This window comes from Lissotriton vulgaris, chromosome 9 (assembly GCF_964263255.1).
Source record: "Lissotriton vulgaris chromosome 9, aLisVul1.2, whole genome shotgun sequence".
Taxonomy (NCBI): Eukaryota; Metazoa; Chordata; class Amphibia; order Caudata; family Salamandridae; genus Lissotriton; species Lissotriton vulgaris.
Genome location: NC_141697.1, coordinates 602288947 through 602294455, shown reverse-complemented (window position 1 = coordinate 602294455; position 5509 = coordinate 602288947).

Below are 5509 nucleotides of genomic sequence, written 5' to 3'. Positions count from 1 at the left end.
GGGGCCTCTATGGTCCCCCCTAAACATCCCTGCACCATGTGGCAGGCACCTTGAGATGAATGTTTCCAACAGCCCATAGTGTGGTCAAATCCTAATACTGAGATCGGAACTGCTGACCTAACGTAGGGCAGTTCCAGACTGCTAGGGTGTCCGACATTGTAATGAGCCCCTTGGTTGGGGAGGACATCTTGGAGAGATGTAGACAAGCGGTCTGCGGTGGAGGCTCAACTCCACATCCATTTGTTACAGATTAGGGTAACTCACTTGGTGTTTGAAGGCCTCGCTGCACAACATCAAGGAAAGGCTGCTGCAGGTGCTCACTGACACCACTGTCATATGCTACTTCAACAAGCAGGATGCTGTGGAGTGTTGGGCCATGTGTCAGGAGGTTCTATGCCTCTGGAAGTGGCTGGACCACCAATACATTTCTCTGGTGGTAAACCACCTACTGGGATCTTTGAACTCCAGGGTAGATGAGCTCAGTCACAGATGCCTCACAGACCACATATGGCAGTTGCACCCAGAGGTGACGCAGGGCATCTTCTAGCAATGTGAAGAAATCTGGCTCGATCTTTTCATGACTGTTGAGAACTCACAGTTTCTGCACTTTTACATATTGGAGTTTCCAAGGCAGCTCTCTCTCAGAGACTTATTCCTGCAGCTAAGGACTCCTCTACGTCTTCCTCTCACTGTTTCTCCTGCCCTGAGTTCTGAAGAAGACCAGGAACAACCGGGTCAAACTCATCATAGTGGCACAGGCTTTGGCCAGGAGATTGTGAAACATAGAACTCCTAGGAAGGAGTATCTGTCCTCGGATCAAGCTGCTGCTTCAGGGGGCGCTTCTGTAGCAGCAGCAGGGCAAGGAGCTACGCTCAGGCCGGCACAGTCTGGTCCTCCATGTTTGGAGATTGAGCAATGACAGTTGACCTCCTTTAACCCTCTCCCTGAGATCACTGATGTCATCTTGCCAATGACGCATCCATCCACAAATTCAGTGTATGCCAGTCATTGGGACAAATTTGTGGATTGTTATGTTATAGTATATCATGCCTATTTCCATAGTATTCTAATCACTCGTGAGGATATACCAGCTTTTCATAGGTGAATAGGTAATGGTCTACCAATGTGAGATTATTCGAAAAGCCAAGTCTTTAGCTTCTTGTGGAACTCAAGAAGCGAGGAGGAATATCTGATGTGCTGTGGGAGGTCGCTCCATGCTTTGGGAAAGATATACGAGAGGGCGTGACCTCCGGCTATATTTAAGTGTATGCGGGGTCCATGTGTTAGTGAGAGTCCGGCTGAGGGGAGGCACATGGAAGGTTGCTGGAAGTGTATATAAGTGTTGTGGTTGGCTTGGTCCATGTTGTGTAGTACTTTGTATGTGTTTGTGAGGAGTTTGAACTGAGTGGGTTTGTGTATGGGACCAAGTGAAGTTCTTGAAGTGTGGAGTTATGTGGGTGCCGTGAGGTAGGTTGAGCACAAGTCTTGCTGCAGCATTTTGGATGGTCTGAAGCCTTTTCAGGAGCTGTTTTGCGATTCCCACGTAGAGTGTGTATCCATTGGCTTCCGTATGTAGGGTGGCATGCTGACTTTTTGCGTTCATCCTGTGAAAAAGGAGCAGCTCCAGTTGAAGGCAGGCCCTTGGATGCCTGTTTCAAGGTACTCTTCTGATCAGGGGGAGTGGGAGACTGTGTCGAAGGCCGCTGAGAAGTCAAGCAGGATGAGTACCTCTATTTCTCCTCAGTCGAGGATAATCCTGATGTTGTCGGTTGCTGTGATTAAGGCAGTGTTGGTGATGTGACTGGGTCCGAAGCCTGATTGAGTGGTGTCTACGAGTTGGTGTTTGTTGATGCAGTGGGTGAATTGCTCCTTGATGGCTATCTCCACAACTTTAGCTGTGTAGTGCAGTATGAAATATTTCTTTATTGCTTGATTTAAAAAAAAAAACTCTTGCAATAATATACAATAACTGAGATTCATTGCTAGGTGCTTAGCTTTGTTATAAAATCGAAAAACATTGTGAAAGCCAAATCTAAAAAGACGCCGAAGTCCAATTTAAACAGTTGAGAATTAAGAAAAGTCATTAAGATATTCCTTATGACATAAAAAGCTCTATAGCGTGATGCACAGTCCATGACACACTGCGGAAGAGAGATTTGCATCTTCCTAGTAGGCTGGGAGAGTTTGTATATAAAAACAGTAAGGACAAATAGGCTCCACTGCTTATACCGTGCCTTAATGTTGGGTCTAAAACATATGTAGATCAGTTACCGGGGACGGTAATCTCAGTGAGACAGGAGTCAGGTTACCTACCCGACCAACGTGTGCACATCTCGCCTCCTCTAGCTTCTTAGTGAAGCGATCCATAAATCTGACCAAGGCATAGGTATGGGTAGAGTTCAAGGGGTCAAAGCAAGCCAACACCGCTCCTCTGCAAGATATTATGTTCCTAGCGTTCCAACCCCTTTGTAATAGGGGCCTTCTGTCTTCTAAGAGATTAGGGCACAAGAATATCACGTGTATTATGTCTTCCCTGTGGTGGCCGCAGAGCCGACACATTGCCTGGGCACAATCTCTTTTCCATTTTGGTAGGTGACAGGTCAATGGAATCACTCCCATTCTCAGCCTTAACAGCTGGAGCTTAGTGCGTTCATTGAAGGTGGTTTTTAGGTAGCTCTGGGGTTTCAGCTTTGGGTAAGTGCGTAGAGTCATCCAACCGCGAGTCCATTCAGAAAGGCTGGCTGTGTCTTCTAATTAAGAAAGTCGATTTGCACTGATTTTTATTGTCCTCTTAAATTTGTGTTGGCTAACTTGTAAGTCTCAAAGGTTGCTCAAGCCAAGAGAACTGAGGCCACAGGACAGGTAATGATGCCGCGCCGACAATCGACTTGTTTTCAACTGAATCAATAAGTAGTGGGCCAGGCTGCCTTCCTTGGACGACTGTCTGCAGATACCGAATTCCAGTCTGATTTGTGCTGGTGATGTGCAAGATCGTTCTGTAACTTTTTGCAACTATTTTGCCTAATTGCCCACTGTCCCACCCTTTTATAACCTCACACCCATATGTTAGGCTTGGGATAATCTTTGCCTGGGCCACCTGAAGGATTGGAGTGAATGTTGGACGTTTAATTTTTTTATATATGGATCTGAGTGCAAAAAACAGCGCTGTGCCTTTCTTTTTTAGTTTTTAGTTTTGCCTGCTGACTCACATACCTGCTGTTGTTATGAAAAAGGATGCCTAGGTATTTGTGACATCTGGTTGCTTCTATTCTTTCCTGGTCTAGGGACCATACCGGATTTTTGGTCCAGATGTGCGGACCGCAAGGATTTTGGTTTTCTTTTTATTTATCTGTAACCCATTCCTGTTTGAATATATGGCGGTCGCATCCAGGAGATGTTGCAGGCCAATCTTTGTATGGCTAAGAAGAACCAGATTGTCGGTGTAAAGTAAGTTGGATAGAAGAAAGCTGCCTAGTTTGGGTGGATGCGAATTGACTGAGTCAAGAACTGCAGAGAGGTCAGACAGAAATATGTTGAAGAGCATAGGAGCAAGGGCATAGCCTTGCTTGAGGCCTTGCGTTGTTGCTATGGGTCGTGACAGTCGAGAGCCATCCCAGATCTTACTCCTGACCCAGGTATCATGGTGCAAAAGCTGCAAGGCCCTAAGAAGGCTGTTAGGAATGTTCAGCGAAGAAAGTTTCTGCCACAGCTTCCTTCTGTTAACCCTATCAAAGGCAGATTTCTAATCTATAAACCCCATGTATATGGGGATAGAATTGAATACGGCCTGGTTAATCAAGAGGGCGAGTGTAATAAGATTAACTGTTGTCCCGGTGTTGTTTATAAATCCAGTCTGGTTTGGTGGTATAATTCAGTTTGCGTCAGCCCATGATTGTAGGGAGTTCAGCAGTATGCCTGCAAAATACTTCGCTTCATTATCAATTAAGGCGATCAAGCGGTAGTTCCCTGGAGATTTTTTATCACCACCTTTGAAGATCGGAGCAAGAATCGAGCCCTGCCATGATGCCGAGATGGAGCTCTTCTCTAGGATGAATAGGTAAAGCAGGGCTAGCTGAGTGGCCCAGAAGGCTTAGTCCTCCTTATAAAGGGCTGGTGGTATTCTGATGTTGGATTGATGTCACTGAAAAGGTGAGCCTGAGGAGTGACTTGTCATGGGTAGTAATTTGGGCCTCCGGAACCGTGCTACCGTGTTGGACTGCGTGTGATAATGATCTGACAGTGGAAGGTCATTAAAGCGGTCGTGTAGAAAGGAATGCCACTATGACTCCAGAATATTGGAAGAAGCAACTTTGGAGGGCCCTCCCCCAAGGCCGTTTATGGTGCATCAGAACCTAGCAGAATTGCTGGTCCTCATGTCGTACAGAGCTTTGGCCCAGAGTGAGTTCCAGGTATTTCTTTGATATTCTCATTTGGCCACCTTCAGTTGTCTACGTGCCTCTCTTAGTTTAGTTAAGATAATTAAATCCATTGGCGTTGTTTTCAGTTTTCGCCACAGCCGGTTTATATCAAGTTTTGCTGACCGTATTGCGGGAACAGAGCCAATCAGTTGTTTAGGCCTTTTCGCTTGTGCACACTGAGTAGGTTTTGCAAACCGGGCAGCTAGACTTTCAGAGAACATTGTCCAAATCACGATAGGCCAGGAAAGGCAGTAGGGAGACTGGGCTGTAGTTTGTTTGCTGGGTGAGGGCCTGCCAAAGGTTTCTTTAGCAGTGTGTTGAAAACTGCGTGTTCCAGGACTTCAGGAACATTGCGTTGGTGTAGGTGGTGTTTAGGATGCAGGTGAATACTTTGCTGGTTGGGGAGGCGTCCATGTTGTAGATGTAGTGGGGGCAAGGGTCAGTTGGGGCCTCAGAGTAGATGGCTCGAATGATGCGGACTGTCTTTAGCACGGTTATTGTTTTCCATGTAATAAAAGTACTACAAAGGTTTTTGTGGGTAGGCTGGAGACAAGGGTGCTTGGGTTTGGTTGTTGGGTGCTGGGGTTTTGGTTGTTGTTGCCACATGACTAGGTGTAATTGGCCTTTGTGTATTCCTCCCAGGCAGTGTAACAAAGGGGGACTAGATGTTGGCAGGATGGGCCATCCTGCCAGGATGGGAAGGGCAGAGCTGTGCACAGACCCAGTTACTCCAAAGGAGCTGTCTCAGCATGCTTACAAAGAACTTCACACTAGTCTTTTCTCCACCCAGACATCTTGGGACCAGGGCAGGGAGGAATAACATTCCAGGAACATATGTAGGGGAGGAAATTCCAGAGGTTTTTCCCACTTCAAAGCTGGCACCAGGTATAAATATTGGATTCTCAGAACAATTCTTCAGTGTACTCCTGGATCAGAGGATACTAAAGAAGGACTGCTCCACTGCCAGAGGACTGCGCTGCTGCTTGAGGACTGCCTAGATGTGAAAGAATGAAGACCGAACCTGCTCCTGAGTGACTCCAGGGTCAGTCTGTTGACCTCCTGTTCTGAGATACAGAGACACAACAAGCTCC